Below are 16,276 nucleotides of genomic sequence, written 5' to 3' on the forward strand. Positions count from 1 at the left end.
GAAGGGATGGGGGAGGGGGCTACAGCTGGGATACAAAGTGAATAAACTGTAATTAATAAAAAGAGAAAAAAAAACAATAAAAGAGAATATTCCAGATGAGTTGTTTGACTCTCAGGCAACAGAGTGGTTTATGGATTTTTTTCTATCTTGCTCTATTTCTAGGCAGGCCCTCTATTCTTAGATCCACTTCATGCTGTAAAGTGCTGGCATGAGCTTCAAAGCTCTTGTCTGCTGCTGAGTCAGCAGGGCAAGAAATAAAAAGGAAAGGAAAAGTGTCTATTTTCCTTGTGAAGGCACTTGTTGGAGGCTGCACAGCTACCATGTACATGTAACTGGGAGGATCTAGTCAGGAGAGGAAACGGAGTCTTGATTCCAGCTGGCTCTGTGCCCAGTTAAGTACTGTCTATGCTAGGACTTCCAGTTTCTGCTCTGAATAGAAAATGCTATAAAGAGCATCGTCATTCCCGTCGTCATGGTGATAACCACAACAGCAGCAACCCCAAACACTCTGGCTGTTCTTGAACCTAGCAAAAAGCTTATGAGAACTAACTAGACTGAAACGTAAAGAAACGTCACCATAGATGGCAGCACCAAGACACCGACATCTAATCACCTGAAACAGACTCTGTTTTACCTGAGGACTGTTAGCTTACTGATTAAAGAGATGGATGCAGTCCTGTTAGAGGTTATATAGCAGCCTCTGGGAGGATTTCACTAGTTCCATTTTTTTATTTTCTGCAAAGTATCAGATGATCACAGGAAATACTAGTAAGAGCCCTTGGAAAGTGTTCTTGGCTGACCAAGGCCTGGAGTCTGGGGGTATGGGCAAAACTTTTCTGTGACCCCAAAGTTCTATTTTGAAGAAAGGGGCAACAGACCTGATAGTATTAGGACATTGATTAAAACTCATTGGTACTGGGTAAAACAATAAGTAACAAGAAAATCATCACCAACAACAAAATCTGTGGTTCCTGACAAAGGATTAGTGTATCCTGATGGACTCAGTCCTACAGCTGCAATTGAGACATGATCAGTGAGACTTGATGAAGATCAGGTCCTTGCTGCGACTCAGATCAATGCTTGCTGGCAACCTAGGCTGCAAACAGCAGAGGGTCCCCAAAGACTCCCTTTTGTTTTCCCAACACACCAAGCACTGAGTAACAATGGCTGTGGAACTTAACTTAGTTGTCAGAGTGCCTGCCTGATATGCATAAAGCCCAGATTTGGGAGGTACAGGCAAGAAGATGAGAAATTCAGACATCCTCAGGTACACAGTGGTTTCAGAAGGAGCCTGAGCTGTGCCAGTGACTCCAAATTAAAGACAAACAAACAAACAAACAAGAAAAGGCATTGAGAAAAAGCCAGCACTTGATAGTGGTCTGCTTCTTTTTATTAATTAATTCAACTTACATCTCTGTCGTAGGCCCCTCCCTCTTCTTACCTCAGTCCCACGGTCCTTCCTACATTCCCTCTCCCCTATAAAGTGCTGAGGTAGAACCTCTGGAGGCAAAGCCAGCAGACGACCCATAGCCAAGGCAAGAAAACAAAAAAAGCAAACACAGATAATCACCGTGTATCCAAATGGCAGCAAACCAAGATACAGAAAGAACATTTTGAGAGGTGATCATAAATAAAAGACTTAGAGGGAACATTATTTAAGCATAATAGACTCAAAAAACTGCAAAAGACATGAAATTATATAAAGCAGTAAAAGGAACAAATCTTTTAAGTCATTCTTTTTTAATTTAAATTTATTTTTTGTAATTTATTCACTTTACATCCTAATTGTAGCTCCCTCCCTTGTCTCCTCCTGGTCCCATCCTCCTACCCACTCCCCGCCCCCCATTCTCCTCTTCTATTTCTCAAAAGGGGAGCCCTCCTCCCCTACCACCTGACCCCACCCTATCAAGTCTCACCAGGACTGCCTGAATCCTCTTCCTCTGTGGCCTGGAAATGCCCCCTTCACCAAGAGGGAATTGATAAAAGAGTGGGCAAAAGAGTCCATGTCAGAAACAGCCCCTGCTCTGTGGGTACTAGGGTACCCACATGAAGACTGAGCAGCCTATGGGTTACATCTGAGCAGGTCATCTAGGATTCTATAACTCGTTTAAATATCTTTCAGAAGCAAATGAGAAATAAAGGATTTCTTGCGTACAGCAAAATACATAAAAGAATTCATGGCAAAACGATCCAGAAAAGAAATGTTGAAAGGTCTTCAGACAAAACATAATACTATATCATAGCTTAAATACATACATACATTAGAAAGCACTGGAGTACAGTTAAGTATAAAATTTCCATTTCTTATTTAAAAATTTGATCTTAATACGTAAATGATTAAGAATATAGAAATATGTCATGCATTTGTAGATATGTAAAAGAATATATATGGTTATATGATAATATTAGAATAGAAAGTAGAGGGGAGAGACAGCCATACCCATGCTACTTCCAACATTTACTGTGGAAATGTTTAAGATTTGTTTAAGATTGCTTCCAACCTGTTGGTTTTTTTCAACAAATGGTGTACACATGCATTTGGACACTTTCCTGGGTCAGGTACCACAGTTTATAATCTAAGATTAAAGCTATACACTTAGCTTAGCATGTAAAATCTGATTACATGAGAAATGCAAGACATTAAATTTTTTTAAGGCAGGCTAAACTTGAACAAGCTAAGTACAGAGTGAAATAGCAGATTAATCATAAAAGATCTGGAGGTATATTATTAACCTAGCTGTAAGGTCCAGCAAAAGTTCAGTCTCTTTGAATGCAAGAAATATTTTTATGAAATTATGTCACTACATACTTAATTGATGTTTCTTGTACATTCCGCCGAATTCCAGCAGAGCTTAACATATATTCCAAGTGTGCAAGAAATAGCACCCCACATAAACTACACGATGTACAGTAAAACCAAACTGACACATTTCAGTCATTGAAATTATTTAAAATATGCCAACAGACAATCACAGAATTAAAACAGAATCTGTAAGAGAAAGTTACTTGTACTTCAGGCTTTCACCAAATTAAAAAGCTTTTGAGTTAAAAAAAAATCATTATGTGTGAAAAGCCTACAAACCAAAGTTTGATATTTGGAAAACCAACCTCCATGGTAGAAGGAGAGAACAAACTCCCACAAGCTATTCTTTGACTTTTGCACTTGTACTGAAGCATGAACACACACATACACATACACACATGCTCACACACACGCATATGCATACACACACAAATAAAAAGCAAATATAATTTTAAAATGTTAATGCCTATGGGACTGACTCCTTGTTAGGTCATTGAAATGAGCACTTAATTCAGTCTGTATTGGTAGAATGTTTGTGCTTCTGCCGATTCATTTGTGGGAGCCTTAACTCTCTGGCATGATGATGCGGCTTGAGGGAACCCGATTGAAGAGAACCGTGCACATTATTAAACTGGATGGAGCTATGACTTCTCTCTCTACCCCCCTTTCAGCACATTAAATCACACATAATTGTTTCTCCTGTTATTGGACTTGTTCACGCTGCTCCTTCATTCTTTAACATTTCCCTTTATCAAGATTTTTGCCTCCTAATCTATAGATTCCATTCTCCCTTATGTTTAATGCTGCTATTTTGGAGAGTAAAGCGTCAAGTCAGTAACTGAAATGCAAAGTTGACATAATAGCTGGTCTCCAAAACTAGTTCAGTAGTACCACCAAAAGAATGGCCTCTGCTACCTCCTAGGATCAGGAATAGAATAACCGATTCCTAGAAAACCATAAGCTAACAGAAACCTAGGGTGATGACTCCCTCAGTGGGTAAGGTGCGTGACTTGCAAGCCTCAAGGCCAACTTCAGCTCCGAAACCCCCAATAAAATGAAGCCAGCTGTCCTGGTGTGCACCTGTAATCCAGCACTAGGGAAGCAAAGACAGGCACATGCCCAGAGCTTACTGCTCAGCCAGCCTAACCTACTTGCAGATGAACTCTGGGCGACTGAAAGGCTGTGACTTAGAAAGAAGCAAACAAGCAAACAAACAAGCAAGTCAGAAAGTAAATAAATGAATAAAAGAAAGTTAAAGGGCACCGACTTGTATACTCACCTGCCTACAGATATGTAGCCAACACACACATGCCAAAACTTATGTACACACACACACACACCCACACACCCACACACACCCAAACACTGTAGAAAAGTAGAAATAACTGGTAGAATAGAGAGGACAACACGAGCTTGTTTCTACTTGCTTGGGTGGGCTAATGATGCGTATGATGCATTGGCGGCAGACACAATGGCAGGCGCCGATCGCAATGTATCATTAGGCAAGCAAGCTCTGCGTGCTCCTTTTCGCCACAGACCAAGCCCTTCAGCATTTGATTTATTATGCCTGTCCTGCCCAAACTCCTGCCTAGCTCACCTCAGTAATTTCCATTCTCTCGTGGATACAAGGGGAGTGCCATTTGTACACTTTTATCTTGACTTAGTCTCTAAGTATCTGCATGATCAAGACATGTTATTCCTCTGACAAGAGCAATTATGCTTAATTCTTATTGGATCAAGAGACGTGGTTTTTAACAAGAAAATGTAATGTGTACGGTGTCTCTGACTATTCTTGAGCACATAATTATAATGTTGCTCTCCCCAATCTTTGACCAACTTATTTAGCCTAAAATCTGGGCAAATTTCAGAACATTGTTTCCATTTTCCTGTCCAGTTAACAATGCACGTTGCTTATTTTTGGATTACTTAAAAACTGCCTTTCTTCTGAATATGTATTTTGCTTATTTTATCCTCAGCACCTGTGATACTAGCTTATATATTTGTTGAATGAGTGAATGAATGAAATAATGGATTGTCTCCTCTTAGACACAACACACTCACGTGCACACATACACACAAGCTCATTCTTAGAATTCATAACTAATTGGTATGTGCCAGCATTCCTCAAGCAAGATCTGACACAATTATCTCATTGTGCTCATCAGATCCGCCACTCTTATCAGCCTCAGGGCAAGCTTGGAAGCAATGAAGCACAAGACCATCCCTGCCATGATAGTTCACGTCAAAACAGAGAGAACCGAGTGAAGCAAGTAGCTTGAGCAGCACACGCACAGGGCAGAGCGCAAACCTGAAACACTATGACGTCACTGTGATAGCGCTGCCTTGAGGAAACTCCAGGTCTCCCTCTCTCCTCTCAGAGGCAACGGCCGCCTAGAAGCTGGGTGTTGTGATGTCGCTAGGAAGATACAATCACGAGGACTTGTAATTTTCAACATGTAAATAGTTGATGAATCTACTGAAAGATTCATTCCCAGCATAGAAATTATCTGTTTCAATCGTGGACATGGCTTTTCGCTCATTCCATGCTAGTACCATCAAACAACAATTATTACTAAAACATCATGCTCAAATGCGTGTAGCATTAGCAGGAATGGCCCGGAACTGAAGAGCATTGATGTGTACCCCGCCCCCACCCCACTTGATGGCACTTTTCCCCCAGGAAAGGTAGTCAGCAGAGAAAGAGCTTTCCAGTCAGTTCGAGATGGATTGCTTTATGTCTAGTAGCCAAAGAGCACAATATTTTCAACTATAGGATCTTACCATCCAGTTGTCGTGAGTAGCACAGAGTAACGGCAATAGCCTCTGTTGGTTTTGGTGCCTTTTTGAGGCCACCTTGGCTAATAACACATAGAAAACTAGCCCATGACTAGCGCTGATGTTTCCATTTAATAACCCATGTATTCGGTGAACAATATTAATCAATCATGCAAGTACTCTTATCCATATACATATTCGCATATATGTACGTATATGTACATATATGGACACACATATATAGGCATATTATATTTAAGGACACGTATGTCTATAGATATACTCTTATAAGCTAGTAACTTTCACAAGGCTTCTTTATACAACTTTATTTTTGACCATGGGTAGCCCCACAGCTATGCTCCTACTGGCACCACTAATTGAACTCAATGGGTTATAACAATGCAGAAATTAAAAAAAGTAAATAAACAAGTGAGGCATCAAATCAGGAAAGAGATGTGTTGGCTGACTGGAGTAAGTTGGAATAATGGAGCTGGGATAGATGTGATCTAATGCATTGTGTACATTTATGAAATTTTCAAAGAATAAACAAAAATGTTATTTAAGAAAAACACATGTATCTTGAACTGCCAACCAGCAGTGTTTCAGGTTCCTCTTTCCCCACATTTATGGCAATATTTTTTGTCATTTGTTTATCTGATCTTAGCCATTCCGACTAAGGTAAGATGAAATCTTAGTTTTAATTTGCATATCACTGATAGTTATGGACTGAAACATTTTAAAAGTTAAAATATAATTGCATCATTTCCCCCTTTCCTCTTCCCAACCCTTAAGTCTTCCACCCCTTTTCAGGCTTAAGGACTTATTCTTCTTTGATTATTATTGCTTTATATTAATAATACATAAATACATTTACACACACAATCTGATGTGTCTGTCTTGTGTTTGCTCATATGTATATGAATTCAGAGCTGAGTAGTTGGTATTGGGTAAACAATTGGGGTGCTCATCCCCTGGGAAGCCTAATTCTCCCTCTCTCATTAGTTGCCTGTAGCTCTTTGCCTAGGGGTGAGGCCTCTTGGTATGTTCTCATTCCTCATTAGCATGTCTATTGGTGTTGTCATTTTTAAAGTTACGTTTAGGCAGCCATATTGTCGTGGTTTCATGAGTGACGCCTCCCTGTCATTTCCAAGGCAGAACCTCACAGCAGGGTTCCTTGTCTTCTGGCTCTTAACAATCTTTCCACCCCTTCTTCCTCAATGTTCCCTGAAAAGTGCAGAAGATGTATAGGTGTATTTATTGGGGCCTTAGTTGTTCTTTATAATTTGACCAGTTACAGTTTTCTATAATGGTCTCAGTAGGCTACAAAGAGAAGTTTCTTTGATGAGGGGTTAGAAGTAAACTTACCTGTGGGTATAGGGTAAGTATTCAGAATGCATTTAGGAAGTATGTTGGTTCAATAAAGTGGCAGTAGTAACTTTCCCTCTAAGGTACATGACTTTACTAGCCCCTGGTAGTTACCTAGTTCTCCAATAGTAGGCCTGACTGATTTCCCTCCCGTTGAGCTGTTAAGTCCACGTAGAGCAGTGGTTCTCAACCTTCCTAATGCCGCGACTCTTGAATGCAGTTTCTCATGTTGTGGTGACAGCCAATGACAAAGTTATTTTTGTGGCAACTTCATAACTGTAATTTCGATACTGTTGTGAATTGTAATGTAAATATCTATGTTTTCTGATGGTCTTAGGTGACCCCTGTGAGAGAGTCATCTGACCACAAAGTGGCTGTGACCCACAGGTTGAAAACCATTGAACGAGAAGATTTGAGAACCACTATTGTACTTTTAGGAATATCTTGCTATTCTGGTTATTGCTGTAGTCGAACTATTCTGCAACTGGGTGGAAATATTTATTGCACTTTTCCCTTTTGTTACTTGTTATGATATCTATTTTCAGGGAGGTGTTTTGATAATCAATCTATCTGATGTCTTCTGAGCCTTATGTCCAAAGCACATGATGTTTTCAGCAATAGAGACTTAACTATTGAACTTCTAGGAGGCAACTGAGGGCCATAGCAGTAGCCTGCATTGGTTGGGAGTCTCATGAACCCCTTACCAATGTTGCTGAAGGGGCTTGCTCATGTCTACACTAGGGATGGATTTAAGTGGTTCTCAGCCATTTGCATTCAGTTCTTTGAAAATTTGCTAGTTTCATGCCCCATTTTAAAATTGGATAGTTTTATTGATGTGTGGGTTTTTTCATTCATTCATTCTTTCTTTCCCTTCCTTCCTTCCTTCCTTCCTTCCTTCCTTCCTTCCTTCCTTCCTTCCTTCCTTCCTTTTTCTTTCTTTCTTTCTTTCTTTCTTTCTTTCTTTCTTTCTTTTTCTTTTCTTTCTTTCTTTCTTTGTGTATGGTAGATACTAACCTTCTGTCAGCCATATGGCCTATATATGATTTTTACATTCTGAAGGCTACCTCTTCATTTGAATGATGGCATATTTTGCTTTACAGCAGTTTCTTAGCTTCATGTGGTCCCATTTACTAATTGCTGGTCTTAATGTTTGCACTATCAGAGTCCTATTCAAAAGTTCTTTTATATGCAAATGAGTTTGAACATATTCCCTATTTTCTCTTTACCCAATTCAAGGTTTCCAGTCTTATGTTGAAGTGTTTTCTCCATTTGGAGTTGAAATTTGTGCAGGGTGAGAGATACGGATCTAGTTTCATTCTTCTGCATGCGGCTATTCAGTTTGATCAGCATCAATTGTTCAAAACGCCATCTTCTCTTTAATATGTATTGTTGGCCTCTTTGCCAAAAATCAGCTAGGATTCACATATAGTCCTTAATTCTATTGCATTGATCAGGGTGCCTGTTTTATTTTTATTTTCATTTTTTATTTATTTTTTCATTCCAGTGCCATACTGTTTTTATTGCTATAGCTCTGAGGAATAACTTAAAATCAGGGAAGGTGATATCTCTACCTGGCCTTTTATTGTTCAGGATTGGTTTTTATATCCTGGGTTTTTATGTTTCCACATAGATTTTTAAGATATTTTTCACCATCTCTGCCGTCAGTGTATGAAATGGGGAAATAGGTACTAAAGCGATGGTTCTCAACCTGTGGGTCATCAGCCCTTTGGGGTCACATATTAGATATCCTGCATATCAGATATTTTCATTTTGATTCATAACAGTAGCAACATTACAGTTATAAAGTAGCTATAAAGCGATTTTGTGGACAAGGGACACCATTGCATAAGGAACTGTTAAAGGATCACATTAGGAGAGCTGAGAACCACTGGTCTAAAGACTTTCTCAGAGAAGTTTATAAGAGTTGGGTTAATGATAGATACTCAAAAATTAATCAGAGAAAAAGAGTTGGACACGCAAAGCCAAGATGTTGGGCAGCCCGTGGTTATGAAAGGTACAAGGAGAAAACCTAATTCAGCAGTGGTAACTCACTGATCATTTGCACAAGGTAGTTGCAACTGTGTGTAGTTGAGTTTTCATAGATACCAGGAAGGGTATTTTAACAGATTCATGTATAGTTATCAATGAATATATTTTAAGTTATCAATTCTGCAAACTTCCATACAGTGTATTTTGATCATGTTCGTCCCCACCTCCTCCTTTTAGCTTCTTCTAGATCTGCGCCTGCCGTCTATTGAACAAAGGGTGTTAAGCCGCTTGGGCTGGCAGTGCTCCCTACAAAACCAGAGACTAACAAAACCCTTAATAGCAGGCACAAGAAACCTCCTTTCTGATGGTTGATCAGGGTAGTCCAAGTGACTCCCAGAACATATAGAACATCAATGTAGACCTTGGTTGCCTCACGGGGGATGAGAGTTGGCTCCTATTATGATGACACTGTGCACTTAGGACATAGGACTCAGACAACCTGAGCTGGAGCTGACCTGAAAGCCTTTTCCCTTTGGTCTACCTTCATGGTGGCAGAGAAAATATTATGCAAGCTGCGGAGGTAGGGGAGAAATTAAACATCCCACCCAGTTGTGACATTTATGAGTGACAAGATAGCCACAAAAGTGGACTAAGAGCACTCATGAGGGCACTAGCATGGAGAGTCACAAAGGAATTGTGAGCTGGAAAGGAGAGCTAAAAGGGGCAGCAGGGACGAGCTAGGGGTCCCTGGGATCTGCATCACCAGGCTAAGTCTCAAGGGCATGGAGGGGGACTTGGAGAAGAAGCTTGGGTAGGCAAGCAGCTGAAGGCCTAAGAGACTAGAATGGAGGAATGAAAAGGATACTTGGGTTCCAGCCAAGTGTGATTGATGGCTGCGGGCCCCTGACAGAGAGAGGTCGTGTAGGTCAGTGGGGAGATACACTAGAATCTATTTTCATTTTAAAAGCAGTTCACAATCCGTAATCGTTGTGGAAATGCAAATTAAAATTGCTTTGATGGTTTATCTTCGCCTAGTTGGATCGCTAAGATTAAGACAGCAAATGCTGGCTGGGATGTGGGACTAGGAAACCCTCAAGCACTGTTGGTAGGAGTGCAAATTATCTATGGATATTTTTAATCAATTAATGAAATCTATCTCAAATTGAGTGGCAGGAATAGTCTATTCTTTGAACTCAAGTGGAATGTCAGAGGAGTAAAATAAACATGGCCTGGCAATCACCAGCAGAATCTGAAAATAGTTTTTGAAAGGAAATGAGTAAGAAAAAAAAAAGATTTATTTATTTATTTTTAGAATCCTAGGATGAAGCCTATTAGGCATCTAATAATGAAAAAAACATCCCCAGATAAAATTAGATCTATAATATCCAGGTTCTTGTTTACAATTCTTTATTCTCTTTATTTTAATTTTCCTTTGGGTGTAGTTGTGTGTTGATTTTCTGATGACAGCTGCTGTGTTCTGCAGAGAGCTAGAAGAAAAAGAGGAGTACTGGGTAGCTGAGGCAGAGAAGAGTACAATAATGAAGCTGAAGCAGACAGTGAGAGAAAACAACCAAAATTTGGTAGTTAACTGAAGCCTTGCAGCCTTCTTTGCCAGGCTTACATTCTGAGCTTCTTAAACCATTCTAGAAGTCAGGGCAGGGCAAGCTTATTACTTACCATAGTACACGCAGGCCTCATCTGACTCTTCAGAGAGGTTGAGTGCGTTATCTTTTCTGCAGAGATCTTTTTTTTCCTTTTAAAGGAAATCTTGAGTATCTGCCTGATGATTCATTAAATGTTTTGCTGCATCACAAACCCTTGTTGCTGTGGGTCAGGGAGGGCACTCGCCCTTTCGCAGAGGCGCAGAAACAGATTGGTTTGCCCTCTGGCGGCTGGAAGGATCTGCAGCGTGGCTCTCCAGGCGGCTGCAGAAGGGTGTGCCTCCCACCGGCTCATTCAAGGGAAGTGTGGAGGTCACAGGGGGCTCCCAGGTGAGCTTTTGCTTGATCCCCATCCCTGAAGAAGGGCCCGGCCAGATGTTCTCCCTCCCTGTTTAGGAAGCCTCTTATTTAAGTAGTAATCAGCAAACCTAAAGATGAAAGCGGAAAGCCATCTTCATGTCTAATACTGAGTACCTACATTATTTAAAACGAATATCAGTTTAAATTATTTAAAGAAGGTAGCTCTTTGATCATAAGTGCTCATTTTAAAAGACTGAAGACAGCAGAATTCAGCCTCCCTAAGTCCTAATTAAAGATGATAGCTTCTATTAGTATGTAAAGACTGACTTTGTTCCTCATACTGTTAGTGAAAATATTTCCTATATTCTTCCCCTTCCCCCTTGGAGTTGGGAAAATTTCTTCCTGGTAAACAAAAGGTTAAACTCTCTTTCACCATACAGTTTTCTATAACAAAATATCATAGACCAGGTAGCTTATAAAGAACGGATATTTATTATGGAATCTGGGAAGTCCCAGATGGTTGGTAGACTGGTTCCAGCTCCCTTCATGACTTAGAGACTCACAAATTTTCATTCTTTCTACATATGAGTGGGGGTGCTGTCCTAACTGTTTTAAACTGTCAAGTTGACATAGCCTAGAGTCATAGGAATAGGACCTCAACAGAAGAATTGCTTAGATTATACAGGCTTATGGACATGTCTATGAAGAACTGTCTTGATTGCTAAATGATGTAAAAGGACTCATGAGCTTAATGCTTGCCCCAGCTGCCCGGAACCTCAGATTTTTAACTCACACTGTCACATGAATGGGCCTGATAGAGTCTTAGATTCCCTCAGAAACTTTACAAGCCATACCACTATCATCTGCACTGCTCTCAGCATCATCTTCCAAGTTCCCGTAACAACTTACTAAGCTCTCCACACTCAACGTAGCCCCCAACCCAAACTTTCATATACTTTCTGCAACCTTACAACAAAGAGAAAAGAAAAGCAAACAAACATAGAAACAAACGAAAACAAAACACGAGCAGGTCTGTCATGATAGTACATCCTGAGCCTGGTAACCTTCTCATTATGCTTTCAGAACCAGTACCACCTGGGTGATGCTAACACATTTCCAAGTTTGCCCGCCATCATGGGATAGATGCTGCCAGGGCCGCTCTAGACTACAGTTCTGTGTGTTGATGCTGAAGAAGTTACTCCCAGAAAATTTCAATCCAATGCAAGTCCTGGGACTTGACAGGGTCATAGAAGGAACACAAGAGCTGGCACCATGAGGTAGGGTGAGAGTCCCCTCGGAGAGGCCATGGGAAAGGGGCAGCCCCAGAGGCAAGTGAAGACCTCAGCCTAGTGGAGTTATAGTACCATGGAATGACTATTAAGAACAGCAGTAGGCATGGAGGACAACCTGACTGCACCGTGAGACCAGCCATGTATTGTGTGGATGGTAGAGCTACAGAAACAGAGCTTTATAGACCACACGGAGCCCAGAAGGTCATGAGTGAACCCCAGAAATCAGACACTGAACTTTTCAAACAGCTGAATTTGGGTCTTATTTTGATTTGATTGCGACTTAACTTGCTTTTTCCTTTAGAGGAACCTGTAATTATGAGACTTTGGATCTTTTGGAGTGACTTTGGACTCTTAAAGAGACTTTGGAAAGAGATCGAATTTTTAGACCATACAACTTTTCAATGTCTTTATGGTTTGTATTGTAAAATTAATGTAAATGTGAAATCTTTGAGATTTCATATGAATATAAAGAAAAGACTACAGTTGAATAGCCATGATGTCAAGTTGACAAGGGGCCAATTTTCCTGGCTGGTTTTTGTTTTTGTTTCCACTTGATTCAAGTTAGAGCTACCTGGAAGAGAAAATCTCAGTGAAGAAAATGCCAACGTCGTGTTGCCTGTAGGCAAGCATGCAGAGCGTTTTCTTGCTTAATTATTGGTGTGGAAGGCTCCAGTGCACTCTGGGATGAAGCATCCCTGGTTGGGTGATTCTGAGTTATATAAGAACTCAGCCCGAATAAACCATGAGGAGCAAACCATATCAGGGTCTTTCCGTGGCTTCTGCTTCAGTTCCCACCTTCAGGTCCCTGCCCTGACTTTCCTCTGTGGCAGACTCAGAGACTTTCCTCTGTGGTAAGCTCAGATAAACCCTTTCCTCCCTGAGTTTCTTTTGGTCATATTCTTTACCATCACAATGGAAATATTTCCCATGCTTATGGATTGATGGGATTAATACAGTGAAAGTTGCCATCTTACTAAAAGAAGTCTACAGATTAAACGCAATCTCGATCAAAATTTCACATAATTCTTCACAGAAATCGTGAAAAAAAAAAACCAAACAAACAATTTCCAGCTTTATGTGGAAACACAAAATTATCAGGATAGCTAAAATAATTCTGAATAACAAAAGAACCATGATAGGTTTCTCATTCCAGATTTAAAGTTTCACTACAGAGCTATAGTAATAAAAACATCATGGTACTGGTATAAAAACAGACACATTAATCAACTGATGAATCAAACTGAAGACCCAGACATGAGTCCACATATTTATGGACACCTGATTTTTGATAAAGAAGCTAAAACATACACTGGAGAAAAAACAGTATCTTCAACAATTGATGCTGGTCATTTGCTGGTAAGCTGAGGCTCCTGGAAGTTTTCAGGAATCTTCAAGGACAAAAAAATGTGACAAAAAGGAGTAAACTCTCAGGTATTATTGCTCTGCTAAAGGACATTATATCAGGTATAAGTATATAAAAAATTACAAGATCTATGTAAACCTGTAAAACATGGAGGAACTAAATGAACAGAGAATATCACGTGCTTATTGCTAGGAAGACTTGATATTTTCAAGATGTCAGTTCTTTTTATCTTGATCTATAAACTTAAAACACAGTCTCTGTCAGAATCTCAGCAAGGTATTTGCTGCTTATCTACAAACTGATTCTAAACTTTACTTAAAGAATCGAGATACAAATTTAGAGACAAAAGAAGATGAAAGGGAGGAGGCAGGGGAGCCAGAGTGATGAAGCTGGAAAACCTAAACAAGGCACTGAGATTGCCAGAGCTACATGGTCAATACAGTGTGGAGCTGTCAAAAAACAAAGTATCATTGGTGCAGAACAGAGAACTCAGAATACATCTAAACGTATCTAATCAAAATGTCTTTGACAAAGGAGCAAAGGGAACACAACAGAGAAGTGAGACTTATTGGCAAATGGTGCCTAGAAAGCTGACAATAGAAATGGCCTGCCTAGTCTAGAGAATGTTTTGGCATTTCCTTATAGGTTAAGCAAAGAGTTGCCATAAGGTTCAGCAAGTTCACTTCTAGATGGTTTTCCAAGAGAACTGTAGCCATTTGTCCATGTACAGACTGATTTAGAAGTGAACACTGCAGCGTCAACTGTAAACGCCAAAATGTGGAAACAATTTGAACATCCATCAGTTGATCAATGGCTAAACATATGGATGCTACCTGATCTTAGAGAAGAAGTGAAATATGGATACTAGCTATAGTATAGATAAAGCCTAAAAGGAGCTAGAAGTAAAATTCTCCTGTTGTGTGATTTTATTTTATATAGCAAATGCCCAGAATCTAGTCAGAGTAAATTTGTGGGTTCTGGGGACTAGGGTAAAGCTCATGGGAAAACATTACTGATGGGTTCAGAGTTTCATCGATGGGATGCTGAAAATGACTGATACTGGTTGCAGCTGCCTAGCTGTGAATACTCTCAAAATGTTTGGCTGCACTCGTGTGTGTGTATGATCATGCATAGCATGTATTTGTATGCTCGTGTGGGCATGAGCACATGCATGTGTAGGAAAACATCTGCCTATGGAGGACAGGTACCAAAACCGGATGTGTTTTTTTGACCACTTACCAATTCTCTCACTGAACCTAGAACTCATGCTTGACTTTGACTGGCTGATCAGGGGGTTTCAGGAATCCACCCGTGCCTGCATCCCCAGCCTTGGGGGTCACAGGTAAATGCTGCCTCACGCTGGCTTTTGTGCGGGTGTTAAGGATTCCATCTAAGGTCTTCACGCCTGCATAGTAGGCACATTGTCAACAGAGGCCTCTCCCGGAGCCCAAGTAAACCTTGTTAAATCATATATACATTTTGTTACATGTAATACGTATCAAAAGTATTATTAAAAACCAAACATGGAACACAGAGACAGTTTAGGTTTTACAAATCCCAACAGCAGAATTCAAGACGGCAGGAAAATTCCTGTGACTTATTTAAACATTCATTTGCTTATTTATTTTTAAAATGCCATGTTGTAAAAAGGAGAACGCTGCTCAGATGGAGCTCTGAGAGTGCCAGAACTGTTGAACTTCTTGTTGATTCAGTGCGTAATCTGCATAATGATTTTACCCACCCCCGGCCGCTCTCCTTCCCCTCCATCTCCTGCTGAGATTCTTCTTCTCCCAAAGCAAAGAAGTCACGAGAGTAGATTTCCTAAAGTAGTGAGGTCCTTTTTAGGGCAAAGGCCACCCTGCCCCCACTCACCCTACACTCCTAGGATCTAGACCGGTAGGCCACACTTTCCAGCCTTTCACTGATGCTCACTGGCCACACATCCATTACCCAGTGGCTAATCAACGATGACAGTTAACTCTGATTGCCTACATGGTTGGTCCTGGAATCATCACAGACGCCAAAGATGTCGGACGCTTCTGTGACAGGGTTTCTGGATTAGGTAGACTGAGGTAGGAAGACCCTCTCCAAGTGTGGGCAACACTGCTCTGTGGGTTGGGACCCCGGACTGAATAAAAAGGAGACAGCAAGGGGAGTCCCACAGTTCCCTCTGTGCTTCCGGACTCTGGATGCAGCGTGAGCAGCTCTCCCACCCGCTTGCTGCCACAGCTCCCTCACCATGGTGGACTGCGCCCTCACTGAGAGCCAAAACAGACCGTCTTAAGTTGCTGTCCTAAGGCATGCCATCACAGCGATGGAACAGTAAGCAGCATACTTGCCGTCGGTGCCTCTCCACAGTGGTTCTCAACCTGTGGGTCACGACCCCTTTGGGGGGGTGTCACATATCGATATTCTGCATATCAGGTATTGACATTCAAATTCATAACAGCAGCAACAAAATAACTTTATGATGGGGTGTCACCGCAGCATGAGGAACTGTATTAAAGCAAAGCAGCGTTAGGAAGGTTGAGAACCGTTGCTTCAGAGTGTAATTGACTGTTACATATGGTGGTCACCACTGTACCATTTGCAGATTTGTTTTGCCACAAGCATTGGATGAGGCCCTGCTGAGTGCTAGAGCCATGTCTAGCAGTCATAACGCAATGGTGTAGAAAAGATGCCTTCTCCTTCCAGAGCTTTCGTTTGGGGAAGGAAGTCAAAGTTAATA

Source organism: Meriones unguiculatus, chromosome 15 (genome assembly GCF_030254825.1).
Source record: "Meriones unguiculatus strain TT.TT164.6M chromosome 15, Bangor_MerUng_6.1, whole genome shotgun sequence".
NCBI classification, from domain to species: domain Eukaryota; kingdom Metazoa; phylum Chordata; class Mammalia; order Rodentia; family Muridae; genus Meriones; species Meriones unguiculatus.